Genomic DNA, 21,616 nt, shown 5'->3' on the forward strand with positions numbered 1-21,616 from the left:
CCATCCACTTCTGAAATAGCAGGCCTCTGGAACCCTATGTACAACACACATAGACTAACAGGGAACTGAAGCAGAGCTTTCATGTATGGAAATACAAAGGAAGAGAACAGTTGTAAGCAGAAAGTAGTGATTGGAACATGGAATGTGAGAACCATGAATGTAGGAAAATTAGATATTGTTAATGAAGAAATGGAATGCATAAATATTGACATACTAGGTATACAGGCCATGGTCTTTGCTATCACTTGTTATGCATCCGAGAGTTGGACAATGACTAAGGAGGATAGGAGAATTGATGTCTTTGAGCTGTGGTGCTGGAGAAGAGTATTGAGGGTACCATGGACTGCTAGGAAAACAAACAGATTCATCCTGGAAAGGGTCAAACCGGGCGGCTCCTTGGAGGCAAGGATTCTGAGGCTCCGTCTAACATACTTTGGACATGTTGTAAGAATGGAAAAGGACATCATGCTTGGGAGAGTGGAGGGACAGTGCAGGAGGGGAAGGCCCTCTATGAGGTGGATTGATTCAGTGACTGGGATAATTGGGATGGGTGTGTCGGAGACAGTGCAATTGGCACAGGACAGAGCAGAGTTTAGGGCTGTTATACATAGGGTCGCTATGAGTCGCAAGCGACTCGATGGCACATAACAACAACAGGTATTGGCAAGATGAGATGGACTAGCATGGGGCATTTTGAGTTGGAAGATCATATGATATATTACTCCAGAGATGAAAAGGTGAGGAAAACGGGGTTGCTTTCATAGTTAAAAAAGTCATTTCTAGATCCATCTTGAAATACATTCTTGTGAGTGACAGGATAATATCTAGACACATACAAGGAAGTCCAATGAATACCACTATCATTCAGATATATGCACCAACAAGCAGAACCAAAGTAGAGGAAATAGATTTCTACCAACTTTTACAGTCAGAGATAAGATCAAACATGCAATCTAGATGCATTAATAATAATGTGTGACTAGAATGCAAAAGTTGGGAACAGAGAAGAAGAATCGGTAGTTGGAAAACCTCTACTTGGTGACAGACATGAAGCTAGAGATAGAATGATTGGATTTTGCACAATGACTTATTCATTGCAAATACATTTTATAAAAAACATATATTCAGGTTACACACATGGATTTCACCTGATGGTTTTACATTAAGTAGACATTTATTTGCTCATAGATTGTTGTTATTGTGATATCAAGTGCAACTCATAGCGACCCTATGAACAACACCTCTGAACCTTGTCATTTCCTGAGCCAACTTCAATATCTCTGACATACTTAAGCCCATTTCTGCAGTCACTGTCTCAACCCATCTCGTTGAGAGTCTTCTTTCCTTTTGATGGCCCTTTACCTTTCCACAAATGATGTCCCTTTCCAAGAAGAGGAAGCTATATAGATAGTGGAATGTAAGTATTCGAAGAAAAGAAAGTGTCAAACCCACAGGTCCTTGAAGGACCATGCAGTTTGTGTTAAAATTTCTACAGAGTGCAGGTTTAATGCCTTGTGAGGGGGCAGAAATCCTCTGGTCACACACCAGGTCACTTACCATAGAGACCATTGTGACAGGTTGGCAGAGGATCCTCAACTACTTCAACTCAGCTGATAATGTACCTGCAAACGCTGTCTTCTTCTAGACCCTGCCTTTTGGAGTCTGTAACAGTTTATCATGAGTTCTGTCTCATCAATACCAGTGTCACAGAGAATGGTTTGCTTAATTACAACTTTATTTTTTATTCTTCTCCAGATGGGGGGAACCCACAAAAACAGAATTTGTCACAGTGGACTTCCTTGGAAAATCTGACAGGTGGACAAGATGCCCAGAAGACTCTGTTGATTCTGATTTATCATTATTATACTTAGATTTCACAGAAGAAAGCTGCATGAAGTTGTTGCTTATTCATGTGCAAGGATAATTGAAGGTTTTTCCTGTGGACTTACCAAATGTTTTGGAAGTGGCCCTTTTATAGCCTGGCTGCTGGCAGACTCACTGTCTTGTGTTTATCTGTTTTCACTTTCATTTAAAGTCACAATATTCACTCAAATTCAAGGAACTGAAAAAACAAGAACCAACCTTTGACTCTCAGAAAATGGAAAGTTTGCTTTCTACACTCTGCATTCTTTATTTTTAATCTGAGAAATAAAATGACAAAACAATATTTTCCAAGACTTGACTCAGCTCAAAAGACAAAGCAATATTGCTTATAGATTCAGTCACACAAAGTTCAGAACTTTATATTCTCAGCAAATATATATCGAGCATTTATTGTGTGTTTGGCATGCACATAGTCTTGCATGATAGTATATTGAGCACTGTCTCTGCCCTAATGGAAGTTCAATGAGAGAGGACAGTCATGAAAAACAACCAGAAACACCTAAGTGTTTCTATAATTATAAATTGTGATAAACAGAATTGAAAAGTCATAAATAAAAATAATATAATTCAAGTTATAGGGTATGTCAAAAGTGAGGAAAAATTGAAGTGCTTTCTGCAGAAGGTTAAACACTGCAGCCTTCAATATGGATTGAATCTCAAAATAAAAAATTCTCACCTCTGGACCTGTAGGCAACACCATGATAGATGGAGAAAAGGTTGAAACTGTCAATGACTTCGTCTTGCTTGGGCCCACAATCAGTATACTTGATATCAGCAGTCAAGAGATCAGGAGACGTATTACACTAGAAAAGTCTTCAGTCAGGCACTTCTCCAAATTACTGAGGAGCAGTGATGTTAGTTTGAGGACCGAGGTATGTTTATTCAGGTCATGGTGTTTTCAATCACTTGCTGCGCTGCTGAGAGCTGGGCAGTGACAAAGGATGGCAGAAGAAGAATTGATGCCTCTGATCTGTGGTGTTGGAGAAGAGTACAGAATATCCCATGGACTGCCAAAAGAACAAAGAGATATGTCTTGGAGAACATGCAGCCAAAGTACTCTTTGGAGACAAATATGATAAAGCTTCATCTCACATATTTTGGGCATGTTATTAGGAAAGGCTATTTATTGGAAAAGAACATCATGTTTGAGAAGGTGGAAAGGTGGCAAAAGAGAGGAAGACCTTCAACCAGGTGGATTGACACAGTGACTGCATCAGTGGCCTCCAGTATGTCAGAGATTGTGAGGATGACACAGGATAGGACAGGGTTTAGATCTGTGGTTAATAGAGTTGTTATGAGTCATACTCAATTGGGTGACAACTAACAACAACAGGGAGCATGTTTCTGACTGAGAAAGTTTCTTTTGAAGTCATGTTTATTTGATGGTATATTTAAAAGATAAATGTCTATTCATCTTGTAAGATGAATAGGAACTTACAGTTGTTTCTTGTTGCGTAATAAACCACTCATATTCAGTGCCATAAAACAATACCATTTTATTCTTCTCAAGGTTTCTAAAGATCGAGGATTCATCTGGGATGTATTAGGAATGCCTGATCTTTGGTCCATGATGCTTGAAATTTCAGTGAAGAACACTCGCATATTGAGCTAATTCACATAGGTAGGGGCCAGAATTCACTCCAGGCTCCTTTATCACGTGTCTGGTGCCTCATGTGGAGTTATGAATGGGTGGGCTTGGCTGAATCTGCTAACCTGAGCATGTGGCCTCTCTGTGTGGTTTAGGTCTCTGAGGATTGTGGCCAGGTTGTGAGGCAGAGCCAGTAACCTAGAAGCATCCTTCAAGAGACCAATACAAAAGTTTCAACACTTTTTACCAGCCTCAAAAGTCACATAACGCCACGTCTGCAATACAGACATAAGCCCATCCACCTCCATTGGATGAAGAAACAGGATCTAGACTTCATGTCTCACTTCAAAGTACCTCAAAGAATTATGTGTCATGTTCTAAAACTACCTCAAAGAGTTATTTATTGGGAGTAGGAAATAGAGTGATTGAGATCTACACTGTCCATTCTGGCAGCCAGTGGCTGCATGTGATGACAGAGAACTACCAGAAATACAAGCTGGGTTTAGAAGAGGTCATGGCACTAGAGACATTGTCACCAATGTCAGATGGATCTTGGCAGAAAGCAAAGAGTACCAGATGGATATCTATCTGTTTCATTGACTATGCAAAGGCATCTGACTATACAGATCACAACAAATTGTGGTTAACCTTGAGAAGAATGGGAATCCCAGAACCCTTGATTGTGCTTACGTGAAAGCTATACTTGGACCAGAAGGCAGTTCCTAGAACAGAGCAAGGAAACAATGCAGGCTCAAAATCAGGAAGGGTGTGCACCAGGGATGCATGCTGTCTCCATAACTTTTCAATCTATATGCAGAACAGATAATTTGGGAGGTTGGGCTTTATGAGGAGGAATGTGGCATCAGGATTGGAGGAAGACACATCAACCACCTATATTATGTAGTTAACACATACAACCTGGATTGTTGAAACTGAGGAGGACCTGAAGCACTTGCTGCAGAAGGTCAAGGATTGTAGTCTTCAATATGAATTGAAGCTCACTAAGAAGACAAAGATTCTCACCACTGGGCCAATTGGCAGCACCATAATGGATGGAGAAGAGATTGAGACTGTGAACAGTTACACCTTTCTGGGCTCCTCAATTGACACATTTGGCACCAACAGTCAGAAAATCAAAAGGCTAGTTACATTAGGTAAATCTCCTATCAGGGACCTTTCCAAGGTACTAAGAAGCAATGATGTCAGTCTAGAGACTAAGGTGCGCCTGATCCAGTTCATGGTCTTTGCAATTACTTGCTATGCATCAGAGAGCTGGATAATAACTACAGAGGATAGAAAAAAAATTTATGCCTTTGAGTTGTGATGCTGGAGAAGAGTATGTTGAACATAACATGGACCACCAAGAAAACAGATATGACAGCCTCTGTGGAGGCTAGTATTTTGAAACTCTGTCTTACACACTTAAGGCATATGGCCAGGAGCGACCAGTCCTTGGAGAAGGACATCATGCTTGGAAGGGTAAAAAGACAGTGCAGAAAAGGTGGACCCCAGATGAGGTGGATTGATACAGTAACTAGGACAATGGGAGTAGGTGTGTTTGAGTTAGTGAGACTGGCCCAGGACAGAGCAGGCTTCAGAGCTATTGTACATAGAGTTGCTATGAGTCACTGGCAACTTGATGGCATATAACAACAACAAAACAAAATAAAATACAAAATTCATTTCCTTGGTCACTCTGACCACATTTCAAGCACTCAGTAGACACATGTTTTGTGGTTGCCATATTGAACAGCATTGATACAGAAGCTCAGTATAGAGAATTGGCATCTTTGCTGGAAGTTCTAGTGACTAGAGGGAGCAGTAAAGGCTTTGCATTAAAAGAGAAACTGACTTTAAGGGTAAATTCTATGACTGCTATTGATTACTATATGTCTGTCACTAGCAATTATACTAGTGAAGGCATTGGCAAAAAATAAAGCCCCTGGAATCAACAGAATACTGATTGGCTTGCTTCAACTAACAGATGCCATCCTGGACATGCTCTCCAGTCTGTACCAGAAAATTTGGAGGACAGTTGCTTGGCAGACTGGAAGAGATCCATATTTGTTCCAAATCCCAAGAAAAGTGACCTAATAGAATGTGGAAATTATCAAACAATGTCTTTAATATCATATGCAAGCAAAATATTGCTGAAGATCATCCAAAATGACTGGAACAGTACATTGATAGAGAACTGCTAGAAGTTCAAGCTAGGTTTAGAAGAAGTGATGGAACCAGGGATATCATTGCTGATGTCAGACGGATGCTATCTGAAAGCAGAAAATGCCAGAAGAATGTCTATTTGTGTTTTCTTGACTGTGCAAAGTCACTGGCCTGTGTGGGTCATAACAAACAATAGCTAACATTAAGAATGAGAATTTCAGGACACTTAATTATGCTCATTGCTGTTGTTGTGTTCCATAGAGTCGATCCAACCCATAGCTGATCCTCCTGTGGGTTTCAGAGGCAGTTATTTGCATGGGAGGAGATTGCCATCATTTTCCCATAGAGTAGCTGGTAGCCTTGAAGCCTTTGGGATTGCCACGCAACTTCTTGTCGTTAGGCCACTAGAGCTAATATGAAACCCATATATAGACCAAGAAGCTGTTGTCTGAACAGAGCCAAGTAACACTGCATGGTTTAAAAATCTGAAAAGGTGTGCGTCAGGATTGTGCGTCCTTTCTCCATACCAGTTCAATCTGAACACTGAGTAAATAATTTGAGAAGTTGGACTCTATGAAGAATGTGACATCAGGATTGGAGGAAGACTCATCAACAACTTGCATTATGCAGATTACACAACCTTGCTTGCCAAAAGAGAGGACCTGAAATGGTTACTGAGGAAGATTAAAGACTATAATCTTTAATAAGGATGACATCTCAACTTCAAAAAGACAAAAATCCTCACCACTGGGCTGGCAGGCAAAATCATTACTGAAATTGCCAACAATTTTATCTTACTTGGACTCACAATCAACACCCTTGCTATCAGCTATCTGGAGATCAGAAGATGTATTGCATTGAGAAAATCTGCTGTCAGAGACCTCTCCAAATTACTGAGGAAAAATTATATCAGTTTGAAGATTAAGGCCGCTTTGGTGGCCTTGTGGTAAGAAGCTGTGGTGCAATCCTGAAGGCATATGGTTCGAATCCACCAGCTACTTCGCAGGAGAGAGATGAGCATTTGCCTCCTGTGTGATTAACTGCCTCTGAAAATCCACTGGTGGGTCAGCTATGGATCGGTTCTGACCTGATAGTACATAACAACAAGACTTACCCTACTGCTTTATATATTTTAGTTATCATTGTGTGCCAATGAGTCTATTTTGACTCATTGTGACCCCATATGCCAGAATGTTTTTGTTGATTGCTGTTAAGTGGAACACGATTCATAGTGACCCTATGAGCAAAAGGCTTGAAGCCTTTCTATAACTATCCTCATTTATCAAAGTTCATAGAGTTCCCAGAGGCATGTGGTTCCAGAGGAAGTAGATGCCACTCCTACTTCTGAACTGCTATATAAGATTTCCTTAAGTATGTATTTTTAAATATTCTGTAATCAAGTAGAATTTCAAGTGTTCTAGAATGTTTATGGGGCATTTACTGTGTGCCTGGAACACTCATAGTGTTTCATTAAAGACACACTTGGTTCCTGGCCTCATGGAAGTACTTCTAGGGGAGACAGCTATAAAAACACACATACAAACACCTAGTAGCTTCTATAATTGTAAAGTGTGACAAATTATAGAACAACACTAACATCACATACAAGTAAAATTTTGCTGAAGACAATTAAAAAACAGTTGCAGCAGTACATTGGCAAGGAATCACCATAAATTAAAGTTGGATTTAGATGAGACTATGGAATAATTGACATCACTGCTGACTTTAGACGAATCTTGATTGAAAGTAGAAAATGCCAGAAAGTTGTTTATTTATGTTTTATTGGCCATGCAAAGGCATTGGATTATGTGAACTACAACAGACTACGGACATCACTGAGACAAAGGAGAATTTCAGAACACCTGATTGTGCTTGTGCATAATCTGTACACTAATCAGGAAGCCATTACGTAACCATACATACTCTATGGTTTAAAGAAATGGTCATTAGGGTGTGTCCTTTTTTCATTCTTATTTAATCTGTAGACTGAAAAAAAAATCTTCTGAGCATAGCTAGACTGTATGATGAATAACGGGATCAAGATTGGAGAAAGACTCATTTACAGCTTGTTATATGTAAATAACATAAGCCTGCTTGGTGAAAATGAAGGTAATCTGATGAATTGTCTACTGAGGAAGATCAAAGCCTTATGTATGTACTATACCTCAACATTGTTGTTGTTGTTGTTATGTGCCGTCGAGTCACTTGTGACTCATAGCGACCCTATGTACAACAGCCCTAAACTCCGCTCTGTCCTGTGCCAATCACACTGTCTCTGACACTCCCATCCCAATTATCCCAGTCACTGAATCAATCCACCTCATAGAGGGCCTTCCTCTCCTGCACCGTCCCTCCACCCTCCCAAGCATGATGTCCCTCTCCAAGGACCAGTCTCTTCTTACAACGTGTCCAAAGTATGTTAGACGGAGCCTCAGAATCCTTGCCTCCAAGGAGCCACCCGGTTTAACCCTGTCCAGGATGAATCTGTTTGTTTTCCTAGCAGTCCATGGTACCCTCAATACTCTTCTCCAGTATTAAAAAAAATTTAATAATTTTTTCTCTGATTTGTACTTAACCTAAATTTATTTCACAACCAGATGATACAGCAGCAATCTCACTGAAAAATATTCTAATGTAATTTTTATGGGAGTTCTTTTATGTAGTTTCCTGTATGTTAACATAAAAAGCTTAAGTGTCAGTGTTGTGAACATCTGTAAAACAGCATTAAACCGAGATAGATAATGACATAGGCGGTTTTGTGTGTTTTTAAGGGCCAACATGAATTGCAATACTTGGCAGCAGAATTGTCTTCCAGGACTGAGTTGGTTGGTCCTGCAGTTGGATCTAAAGTAAATCATGCCAGTTTGAAAATTGGCCCTGTGTAAAATAAGGGGAGGGGCAGTTCCCCCCACCCCAGTTAAATCTCACACAAAATTGTTTATAATAAAACATGTCAATGTTTTAAGAAATAAACCACTAACTAGAAACTAATTTCTTAAAGTTCTCATTAAAAACCAATAAGACGTTATTTTGTAAAAAAAAAGCAATAACAAAACTGCACTGGCTACATTTCTTAAGCCAAAAATTGCTAAAGCCTTGCCTACTGCTGCCAGTAATGAATGTTTTCTTGGGAGTGATAATGAGTTCAGCCTTTTTGTTTTTTTAATACTCCACATTTGTCATAACTGGCTTTGCCCAATGTCAAGAAATGGTGCTACTAGGAAATTATATTTCTCGGCTTTCAAGCAAATTACTGCATTGTGTCATTCCAATTTCAGAGTTTATATGAAGGGTGAAGTGACAATTAGGAAAGTTACATTTTCCTCTTTACAGTACCCTCTGCCTAATTTTCTTTCACCTGAGTCATAGCAATGAGTTAACAGAACAGTAGAGCAGCCCCACAGCGTTTCCCTAGGGTATAATCTTTATACAACAACTGTCCTCTTTCTGCCAGCGAGCAGCTGGTGGATTTGAACCCATGACCACAGCTGACCACTTTAGCCACTATACCATTAGGGCTCTTCCCTAAGTGCAGACCTACTAAATGAAAATCTTTGGACAGAAAACGCCTTTGTAAAGTTCCTAGGTGGTTTTTGTTCATAGTACTACTAGCAAATCACTGATTTCTACATAATAGATTCATTCCTGTCTTCTGTAAGTTTAACCCAGAAGCTCAAATCTAAAGAACTAGAGATGTAGGCAGTCCTTGGGTTATGCATTCAAGTCTATAACCTGTGTTAAAAATGGAAGTTGCATGCAATGAATGTTAATAATTATAAATTGGGCGCTACTATAATATGATAACATTCTCATGTGTCTGGAAGTGTTTATGTACTAAAACATACTTAACTGACATTAAAAAACAAAACAAAACAAAACAAAAAACACGTTTCAAAGGCATCAATTCTCCTTCTATCCTCCTTGGTCATTGTCCAGCTCTCTGATGCATAACAAGTGATTGCAAAGACCATGGCCTGTATCAGACACACCTTAGTCTCCAGAGAGACACGATTGCTCTTCAGTACTTTGGAGAGGTCCCTAACAGCAGACTTTCCCATGGCAACGGGCCTTTTAATTTCCTGGCTACTGGTGCCAAGAGTGTTGACTGTGGAGCCAAGCAGACTAAAGCTGTGAATAATCTCAGTCTCTTGATAGAGAGAATAAAAACCCTCACAACTGGACCAATCAGCAACATCACGGTAAGTAGAGAAAAGACTGAAGCTGCCAAGATTTTATTTTATTTGAATCTGCAACTAATACCCACAGAAGCAGCAGTCAAGAAATCAAGGGACATAGCTCAATGGAAGAATTTATTGCAAAAGATCTCTTTTCAATGTTAAAGAGTAAAGATGTCATGTTGATAAGTGAAGTGCACCTGGTGAACCAAGCCACGGTATTTTCAGTTGCCTCACATGCATTTGAAAGTTGGACACTGAATAAAAAAGACTGAAGAACAAGTGATGCATTTTAATTAACATATTGGCAAAGAATAGTGAACATCCCATGAACAAGAACAAACAAGTCTATCTTGTAAGAAGTGCAATCAGAATATTTCCTGGAAGCAAGAATGGTGCAATGTCATTCATTGCACATACTTTAGACATGTTACCAGGAGATGCCAGTACCTAACAACAATAGCAACAGCTGTATTACATGTCCTTTACATGTAATAAATATATATAGTTGTTGTTGATTGCCTTCAAGTCGAGCATGACTTATAGCGATCCTATGAACAAAAGGCCTGAAGTGCCTCTACAACTATCGACATTTATCAAAGTTCATAGAGTTTCCAGAGGCATGTTGTTTAGGAAGTAGATGCCACTCCTGCTTCCAATCCTGTTATACAATGTTATTAGTTGAGTCGCCTGCGATGCCTACCAACCCTATGTCCAGTAGCTCTGAACCCTTTCCTGTCCTGAGCCAGTCTCACTAATTCTGACCCCATCAACCCCCAGCACCCCAGTTTTGTATCAATCCGTCTTATCTGGGGTCTTCCCGCATATAGATATAGATGATATCTAAGTTGGAACTGACTCACAGGTAACCCTCCAGAGGATTTCCAGGGCAGTTAATCTCATGAGAAGAAATTGTCCATCCCCCAAACATACACATACATAACAGCTGACGAACTTGTACCACGTGTCTTTGGCTTATAACTGCAACTCCTATCACTAAGCCGTCACAGCTCTCTTTCTTAAATAAGTTACTATTGTTGTTATTGTTAGGTGCCATCGAGTCAAGTATGACCTATAGTGACCTTACAAATAACAGATGTGAACCCTTTCCTGTCCTGTGCCATCCTCACAATCTCTGACATACTTGAGCCCATTGCTGCAGTCATTGTGTCAGTCCACCTGGTTGAGGGTCTTCCTCCCTTTTGCCACACCTCCTTCAACTTTCCAAGCATAGTATCCTTCTCCAAGGAATACCTTTTTCCTAACAACATGCCCAAAGAATACGAGATGAAGCTTCTCACATTTTACATGTATGGGGGGAAAAAAGAAAAAAGATAGTAAGCAAACTCTCCAAAAAGATGGTACATTAAAGGAGTAAGCAGTGGGGAAAAAAAGGGATTTAACTGAGCTACAAAACTAAATCATTTAAAGGTTGGACTCAGGAAGACCTCGAGGACCTGCCCTGTAATCCCCTGTTTTTTTTTCCCTCTCTTCCTTTTGACATAGTAACCTCATCATGCACATGAACTTGTGCGGAGTGCTGTGCAGGGCTCTCAGGCCTTATCTGTAGGTTTTGTGATCTGTGAGGAACATGAGAGCCTTATCTTATATGATAGTAACTTCAAAAGTTCCCAGAAACCCTGACTGGCCTAGTTCAGGTCATGAACCCACTCCTTGGAATAACTGCTGTGGCTTTGGCTATGAGGGACTGTAATTGACCCAGCTTGGACCACTAAACTGTTTCAGCAGCTAAGGAGGTATTCTGTTTGTAGATGATAAAGGGATGGAAGATGGGCTAAACAGACTGAAACAATAGCCACCCTTATAAGGTTTCTGATTATTTGCACTAGCTATTACATTAAGACCAGTGTGCTCCTTAGAGAACCCTGGTACAGTTAAATTTTGTCTCCTATATTTGGGGGCATGTTGTGAGAAGCTTCTAGTCCTTGGGAAAAGACTGAGAATGTGGAGGAAAGTAGAGGGTCCCTGAAAGAGCCAAAGACCCTCATCAAAATGGATTTACATACAATGGCAACAAAAAATTTGCACAAAGCAGAGATCCTGAGGATGATGCAGCCGGTGAGGTTTAATCTATTGTTCAGAGGGTCTCTATGAGCTGTAGTCAGCTTGACAATATTAACGACAACATTCAGTGATAAATGGAGAAAACATTGAAGTTGTCAAGGATTTCATTTTACTTAGATCCATAATCATCACCCAAGGAAATGATACTCAAGAAATCACACAATTACTCGGGGTAAATCTGCTGCAAAAATATCTCTTTTAAGTGTTAAAAATAAAAGATATCATCTTCAGGACTAATGTATTTGTGACCTAAGCCAAGGTAATTTCAATTGCCTCATATGCAGACTAAGATGCACCTGATTCAGGCCAAGGTCTTTTCAATAATTTGCTATCCATCTGGGAGCTGGACAATGAATAAAGATGACAGAAGAAGACTCGATGACTTTGAGGTGGGATGTTAGAGAAGAGTACTCTATATCCCATGGACTGACAGGTAAGTCTTGGGGGAAGTGTAGCCAGAGCGCTGCTTAGAGGCAAGGATGGTGAAGCTTTGTCTCTCATACTTTGGGCATGTTGTTAGGAAAGAGACATCATGCTTGGAAAAATACAGGATGAGTAAAAGAGAGGAAGAGCTTCATTGAGATGAAATCATACAGTTGTGGCAACAGTGGGTTTAAGCAACCAGAGACTGTGAGCATGATCCAGGATTGGGCACGATTTCATTCTGTTGGCCATGGGGTCACTATGAGTCAGAACCAGGTCCAGGCACCTAGGACTTGATTACAAGCAGTGTATGATCACAGAGCTTGTGCTTTGCCTTACCAGATGTTTAATGGGCTTCTCAGTTTTTATATGAAAGCTTAAATTGTAGATTTCAATGTTTGTTGTCAAATAAGCAATAGTCTGTTTCGTCCCTTATTTTCTTTCCTCAGAGGCAACCAGTTTCAACTCTCTTGGTTCTTTTTTATTATTTTTCATATTTGAGTAATGTTTTTCTATTTTTCCATTTGATTCTTCAGTTTTTGGCATTATCTATTGATTCCCACAATGGGTAAAGATATTTTTAATAAAATTTTTATTTCATACTGGTTTACCTACAAAGTTTGTATACAATGTTTTTTTTTCACACTGGATCTTTCCCATTTCCTTTATCACCCCTCCCTCTACCCATCAAATTGTGCGACCCTATGATTAACCATCCCCCCACTCCCCACCCATCTGCACATCTCTGCTCCCACTCTCCTCCCCTTGGATTCTCATACATGTTTTACTAGTTATATGTCTCTACAATAATGGTCATATACAGTATTTGTCCTATGAGACCGAGTTCGTTCAGTCCCTCCCAAGATAAGTAGTGATTTATAAAATCATAGCTCCTGGGGGTGATGGGGACCAAAAAAAAAACCCCCAAAAGAAAACCCCCAAAATCCAAAATCGTTGCTCCTGCGTGCTGCATAATATTCCAGTGTGTGGATGTACCATCATTTCTCAATCCATTTGATTGTGTTTGGACATTTGGGCTGTTTCCATGTTCTTGTGATAGTACATAATGCTGCTATCAACAGTAGTGTTGGGTGACGATTTTAATACTTTCCCACAACTGCAGTCCCCACTCCACACAGTCATATTATCTCCCAGCTTCCTAACAAAGAACAACAATGTTCTCTGGATTAGAACAATACTTAATGTTTACACAGTTATGATAATGCATCTTAGTTATCTAGTGCTGCTATAATACAACTACTGTGATTGATAAGGGGTTTTTTTAGGTTTTTAATTCATTTTTACAAAATCTAAGCTGAATGTACCATAATTTTTCAATCCATTTGATTGTGTTTGGACATCTGGGCTGTTTCAATTTTCTTATTTTGAATAACACTGTGACAAACATAGGGGTACATATCTCCTATGTACATGTATCAGTTCTGACTTCCTTGAGATATATCCCTAACTGATCGCTAGTGGTTTGGGGCCATCCAAATGTCCTCCTTTGTGAAGAATCTTTTCACCTCTTTAGTCCATTTTGTGATTGAGTTAAAGGTTTTTTTTTTTTGGAGGTTTTGTGGTATTCTATAAACTTTGATTATGAGATCCTTGTCCAGATGTTGTTGCCAAATGTCTTTTTCCAGATCTGTAGCTTTTCTTTTTATTCTGCTAGAAGCATACAGAGATTTGACTTAAAGGTTTCATTCATCAATTTTATCTTCTCCAAGTTGTGCATATTTGGCTATGTTTGCAAGCCTACTTATGCCATAGGCCAGGGCTTCTAAATTTGTTCTCATTTATCCACCATGACCTTAACAGTTTTGGATTTTATCCCCAGGTATCTCATCCGCTTTGGTTTTTGTGTATGGTGTGAGATGTGGATCCCATTTCAGTCTTCTGCAGATTGATGATCAGTTTTGCCAGCACTATTTATTAAAGAGGCTGCCATTTTGCCATTTAATGTGTTTTATTATACAGTCAGATATCAGTTGACCATAGATTGATAAGTTGATCTCTGAATTATCTATTCTAGTCCATTGACCTATATATCTGCTGTTGCAGCAATACTATGCTGTTTTGATTACTACAGCTGTGTAGTAGGTTTCGAGATCAGGGAATGAGATGTCTCCTACTTCATTTTTATTTTTCAGAAGAGTTTTTATTTTTTTTTTAGAAGAACTTTTCTTATTCAAGGTCTCTTTCCTTTCCAAATGAAACTGGAAATTGTCTTTTCTAATTCTTTAAAGAATGAATTTGGTATCTGTGTTGGAATTAGGTTAAGCCTGTAGTTTGTTTTTGCAGTATTGTCATTTTCACAATGTCCAGTTTTTCCATGCATAAATGGAATATGTGTCCAGTTAGTTATGTGTCTTATAGTAGTGTTTTATAGTTTTACTTTATAGTCTTCTGTGTCTCTAGTTAGATTTCTTAAATGTTTAATCTGTAGTTGTCTATTATAAATGGTACTGCTTCTTTGGTTTCTTTTTCCATTCTTTCTTTGTTGCTCTAGAGGAATTGAACTGGGTTTTGTATGTTAATTTTGTGTCCTGCCACTCTAATAAATTAGTCTACTAGCTGTAACAGGTTGTTTGGTTTTTTTCTGTCAAGTTGGTAAGGTTTTCTGTGTTCACTATCATGCCATCTACATACAATGACAGTTTCACTGCCCCTTTGCCCTTTGCCAACTTGGATACCTCTTTTTTTATTTTTCCCTTGCCTTATTGACCTAGATAGAATTTATAATACAATACAGAATAGGAGTGGTGACGGTGGGTAGCCTTGCCTGGTCTCTGTTCACAAGGGCAACCAATGTTGGCTATTGGTTTCCCCAAGTGTTGAGGACTCTCCTTCATAGGGTTGCTATGAGTCGCCTGCTACTCGATGGCACTTAACAACAACAACATCAGCATAGAGAGTGATCAACTGGCCCAGTGGACTGAAAGCGATGCAACCAAGCCAAAGGTGGGTGACGTATAATATGTGGCCCTCGGGTCTGTCTTTCATTGTTTTTGTTCAAACATTCCTCTAGGTCATTTAGCCCTGGTTGTCCACTTGCCGTACAGCGGTAACTTATGGTTGCTGTGAGGCTGAACGCTGATGTGTCAAATGCGTTAATGGTTGGTTACCCATGGTGGACAGTGTTGGGTGAAACTCCCCAATTAAAACAAGCTTGGAAGCAGGAGCGGCATCCACTTCTGTAATAGCTTGCCTCTGGAAACCCTATGAGCCTGGAGAGAGGATGAGAGACACACAAGTGTTGAGGACTCTCCTTCATAGGGTCGCTATGAGTTGCCGGCGACTCAATGGCACTTAACAACATTGGTTTTTCCATATATACTTTCCCTTATATTGAAGAAATTCCCTTCTATTCTTATTTTGCTAAGTGTTTTAATCAGGAAGGGTTGTTGGATTTTGTCAAGGCTTTTTTCCCCCTATAATTATATTTTATTAATTTTCATAAACATTTACAGAGATTTTGGGTTTCCATTCATTCACCGCTGCACCATTCTCTCTACCCTCCTCCCAGTTTGTTCTTGTCCAAATGCCACAGTGCTTGTCAAAGCCAGTTCTGATTAATCTTCTTTGTCAGTGTGTCCTTTGCCATTCCCTATCACTCCTCCCTGAGAGAGACTTCACCCTGAGCCATAAGGAAAAGGGGATGGCATATTCTCTTAGCTACTTCCTGCTGAAAAGGGACGCTGTGGGTTTCAGGGTGAAGATCTTCTCTCACTACTCTAAAGGGCCCCTTTGGCAGTAGGAAACACATAGACTATTATGGAGATTGATTTTGGAATTTAGATGCACTCTTATTGATTGTGCTTGGCCATACATGTTCATATCCTTGAAGATGTATCATGGGGGTGTTGCAACCTAGAAGACACAAATTTGACTAACAAGTTATAAGTACATGAGTCAAAAATTATGGAAAAGTAAAAGAAAAGATTCTTTCATTGTTCCACAACCCCCCCCCCAGGTCCCCTCCACCATGCAGCCCTCGCTCTAGACTCCTGTGATTTGTCAAGGCTTTTTTAAAAAAAAATAATTTTAATGAAAGTGTACATAAACTTAGGGTTTCCATTCATTCATTGCTGCACCTTTCCCTGCCCACCCATCCCCAAAATTTGAACAAATTCTTTCATTTTCCTCACTGCCCCCCTCAACACATTCAGACTCTTAAATGGAAGGAGAATAAATTTGTTTGGTAAAGTCATCCTCATCTGAAAACTAAGACACCCAGGTCGCTGATGTTGATTTTTCCTCTTTCTTGGCCTTTTATTCTCCCTGTGATGATGTTCAGGGTGATCATTGCAGTTATACAAAGGATCCACTTGAGGTCAAGTGAATAGTCTACTTGGTCTTAACACTCATGGGTTGGCATACTCATCATCCATCTATCTCTGAATTAAAACTCAAGCTGCTGGTTATGTGTAGACATACTTTTTCAGCAGTGAAAACAAATTTGCAAGAATGTACTCTCCTTTAACCAGGGTTTCCTTATAACTGGTTTCATTAGACTTGTTGTCTTTGTTGTTATGAGTCAGCTATGACTCATAGTGACCTATGCACAATAGCTCTGAACCCTGCTCTATCCTGAGCCAATCTCACCGATTCTGACACACCTAACGCCTCTGCTGCAGTTATTGTGTCATATGTCTCATCTGGGATCTTCCTCTCCTGTGTTGTCTCTCCACCCTTCTAAGAATGATGTCCTTCTCCAAGGACTAGTCCTTTTCAGCCACATGCCCAAAGTATGTCAGACGGAGCTTCAAATTCTTGTCTCCAACAAGCAGTTTGTTTTCACCTTCTCTTGGCAGTCCAAGGTATGTTCTATACTCTTCTCCAGCATCATAGCTCAAAGGCATTAATTCTTCTGTCATCCTTAGTCAGTCATTCTCCAGCTCTCTGATCTACAGCAAGTAATCGCAAAGACCACAGCCTGAATCAATTGCACCTAATCTAGACTGACATCATTGCTCTTAACACTCTGGAGAGGTCCCTGACAGCATATTTTCCTAATGCAATACCTCTTTTGATTTCCCAACTGCCTAGTTCAGTAGTAATATTTGTAGTCATCAAAAGAAACAAAACACGTGGAACTAAGACCCTTGGGTCTTTAATATTAAAATGTACATACTTCTTTTTCCAAAGCCCACAAAAAAACCCCAAAGATCAAAACCCCCAGAAGTGCAAATTTCCTGAAATTACTGTGGATTTCCATGATTGTCCAGCTTGAAAAGAACAATAATGTTACCTTAGGCTAATAAAATGTTAACTTTTCTTACATTAAAAATTCCTGTTGTTTTTGCTATTATTCTCAAGTTGATTCTGACTCACGGTGACCCCATATGTGTCAAGTAGAACTGTTTGAAAGATGATCTATAGCTGTGACCTTTTTTAAAAAAATCATTTATTGTTGCACATTTTCTTCCCTCCTTCTCTCTTTCCCTCCCCCAGTCCTCTTTGCAATGCATCTCTTGCTGTCATACATACATTGCCTAATCATACATTCTTTTCAGAAAGTTCTTCCACTCCTCTGTTGCAATGCATTGTTAATTATCTATCCATCTTTTCTTATTCTCCCCCCAAACGACTCGACGGCACATAACAACAACAACAACCCCCCAACCCACCATGTCAGTCCTATTTCATAACAGCAATGCTATACAGTATTAATCCTTCTGTGACTGAGATATTTCACTCAGCACGATATCTTCCAGGCTCCCTCATATTGTGTGATGTTGTATGAGTTCATTGTTTGTCAGTATTGTAATATTCTATTATGTGAATGTACCACAGTTTTTCTATCCATTCATTTGTTCATAGGCACTAGGGTTGCTTCCATCTCTAAGCTATTGTGAAACTAGGACATTTTAGAAGGAGATTGTCTGGTCTATCTTTTGAGGCAATTCTGGGTAGGCTAGAACCACTAATATTTTAGCTACTGCTTGACTAAATGTTTAACCATTTCTACCACCGATGGACTTAAAATGACCTTACTAATAAAGGATTGTGATTTTGTAGGTGATCATATATACCCATGGGGGTGAAGTTCCCCAATTAAAACAAGCTTGGAAGCAGGAGTGGCATCCACTTCCGTAAGTGGTAACTGTTGGGTTTTTAAGCTCACTGCCATTGAGTTAATTCTAAGTCATGGTGACTCTATAGAACAGCACAGAAATGCCTCATAGGGTTTCCAATGCTGTAACTCTTCACAGAAACAGACTGTCTTATTCTTCTCCCAAGGAGCAGTTGATGGGCTGAACTTCTTGATTATCAGCCAAGCTCTGAGCCACTGCACCATCAGAGCTCCTTGTGTGGCTTTTGGGGTCTGAGGAATAATAATGGTTGGGGAAACTCTAAGAGAAGAAGTGATGCTAAATACTCAATTTATCGATGATGGAAAAGGCATTGCTATCCAGGACAGGGATGCTAATCAGGAGACCTTGTCAACACAGACTTAGGACACTCGTGGAACAGGTTCAAGTGTCCACAGAGTTTAAAAATAAAGGTGGATGTTCATAACCAGAGAAGACGTTTGATTTTCCAGGGACTGATGGAGCAGAGACAAAGAGCTCAACTTACCCTACTAGAAACCAACAGACAATAACCAAGAAAAAAAAATCTTGATATCTCATATTACAGGAGAAATTAATGTGAAGGAGAATGAGGAGAGAAACTCTGGAAAGTCCTTTGAGATTTGGCCAAATTAAAAAAAAACTTAAGTCCACATGCCTATGCTCTATATATAAACAAGGGCTGAGTTTACTTATTCTGAAGTAAAATCAATCCTGCTCTTCAAAAGTTGAATAACTGTTTTTGTTTGAGGAGCTGCATCACTACAGAAAGTAAAAGTCATAAAGTCAAGTTTGGTTTCTGGAATGCATTTTATGATTTTAAAAAATTAACATCTATCAGCAGCATGATACAAAAATGGAACATCAACTTTTAAAAATTCAAATAATGAGAAATATGTTTTGTGAATACAGTAAAAATCAAAACAGGTATTTTGGAGACCAGCTGAAACAAATGTTTAAAAAGTTTTTTCATTATCATCAACAACAAAAATAGTTGTAGCATATATAAGGATAAATTTACTTTTTATTTGCATTATAGATTGTCATTTTTTATAAAGCACATCTACACAAACACACACAAACACTTATTTAGAAATGTTCACATTATTTTGGAAGGCAAGAGAAATCTTCAAATTTATGTGGATCACCTAAAAGAATAAAAACATTAAAAGTAGTAATAACACTGGTCTTCAAATAAACACATTATTACAGTAGACTGTTCATATAATGTAGATACATTTGCTATATTTTGATAGCTCCTTCATTATTAATAATACATACATATAATTTACAAATCCGGGTTTCATCTTCAAATAACTTATGAGTCGAGACTCAATAAATACTATACAAAGAATAACTGTAAAACACAGACTGTAGAACGTTCTTCAGAGCAGAAAGGCCAACCTGCCAAAAGGTTCTAAGGAAGACTCAGGTTTGAAGGAGGTTGGGAAGTATTCAGATAATCTCAAGGAGATTCTCAAGGCAAAAAGGGGTGATCTGACAAGCTCCCTGAAATGTGAGGATCTGAGTCCAGAAAAATGTGATAACCAGAAAAAAAGGCACTACCACCTCTTCATGGTTCCACATTTTATTTGGATTCTTTAAAGCTATTCACTTGAATTTATAGTAAAGCAACAGACAACTGGAAATGCTTCTACTGGACAGAGCACAAAATAATTATTTTCCAGAAGGAATGACACTACTCCAGGCAGTCCGTAATTCTTTTTCAGTATGTACAACATTTTCTGCTGACTAAAGGCATAAAAACCAAGATAGGGATTTGTATACTTAAAGACTGTCTAGTGAATTATACACATGGGGTGACAGGAAAATGATTTCTAACTCCATTCCCAATCTAAGGCACTGAACCAACCTGCTCATATTGTAGAGTTAAAAAGAAATCCCAAACCTAGTGACTGGGGTTTTCATACTCCTGGACAGATAATGTCCTAAAACTGTGGCCCTTTATGTATTTGTTTGTTTAAAATACTTTGCAGCACACACACTCTCTCTCTCCCTCTCTGTCTCTCTCCCTCTTCTTCCTCTTCTCTCTCTCTCTCACACACACACAATTGGAGACCAAGACAGGCATCCAAGTCCTTGTTTTTGCAAAGACCAGGAAACTGGAGTTCATAGACATGAAAGTGACATCATTCCAAAGAACTGGTGACTTTTGCAGAATTTATTTCTATACAACTGCAATGGAGTTACTTTCAAGAACTCTGAACGCAACTCACTGCTGTTGAGTCAGAACCAACGCATGTTTGACCCTTCAGTGGGTTTGCAGAGATCATCCACTGCCTGGGGAGAGCAGCGTGTGGATCCAAATCATCTGTGTTTGGGCTGGCAGTGCAACTCCCTACCGACTAGGTCAGAGTCTCCTTTTCAAGAACAAAGTCTTGGTAGTAGTTGTTTTCTGAAGAATAAAATATTTTGAAGGGGGTTTTAAAATAAAGGAGAGAAATGAGTTAAGGGAAGAAGGGGAGAAACAAGTGTCATAACTCTGTAGTTATTATCATGAATTTAAAATGAGCAATCAAAGATCACTTTACATAAGGAACATACTTTTAGACACGTTTTAAAAAAACACACTTAAAAAAATCAAAGACATCAGTCTTCCAAACAGTCATATTTAGGTATCAAAAACTACATCTTTAAATAGTTATTGAGGCAGACATTGAAACATAAGATCACCAAGGAATTTTTACATAAAGTTCTACCATTTCCCAAAAGACTGGCAAAAATATCACACAAGCAGCCAACCCCAAATCTGTTCTCAGAATCACACTCCTAGCCCATTTCAGCTCTAAAACAACACAGAGACATTAAAGTAAGTGTATATTTGACTCTTTGGGTAGTTCTTTTGAGTGTGGGTTTAAAAAAAAAAAAAGAGTCACTCATGAATATTCTCAGTGTGTCCCTGGGACGGATATTAGTTTTTCTGTCTGTAAGCAGAGAAGTAGAAGATGGCAATGAACTTAGAGCTTTTAAAACTTTAAATCTGAATTCCACTCAGACATTTGCCAAGGAAATAAAATATTTTAAATGCCTATAAAATTTAATTTGGAAAGTGGTCATGTTTCAAACAACCTTTTCCCAGAAAATTCAGTGACTTTTAGGTTGCTAGCTACTGAAGGCAAAAAGCACAACTAAATTCACAGAAAGGACCTGATGGTACAGAAACAGCACTCTGAGAGCTTCAGTGTTGGAAGGTGTGAAAC

This window comes from Elephantulus edwardii, unplaced genomic scaffold, assembly GCF_000299155.1.
Source record: "Elephantulus edwardii isolate Elephantulus edwardi_28Jun2011 unplaced genomic scaffold, EleEdw1.0 scaffold00326, whole genome shotgun sequence".
Classification (NCBI taxonomy): Eukaryota; Metazoa; Chordata; class Mammalia; order Macroscelidea; family Macroscelididae; genus Elephantulus; species Elephantulus edwardii.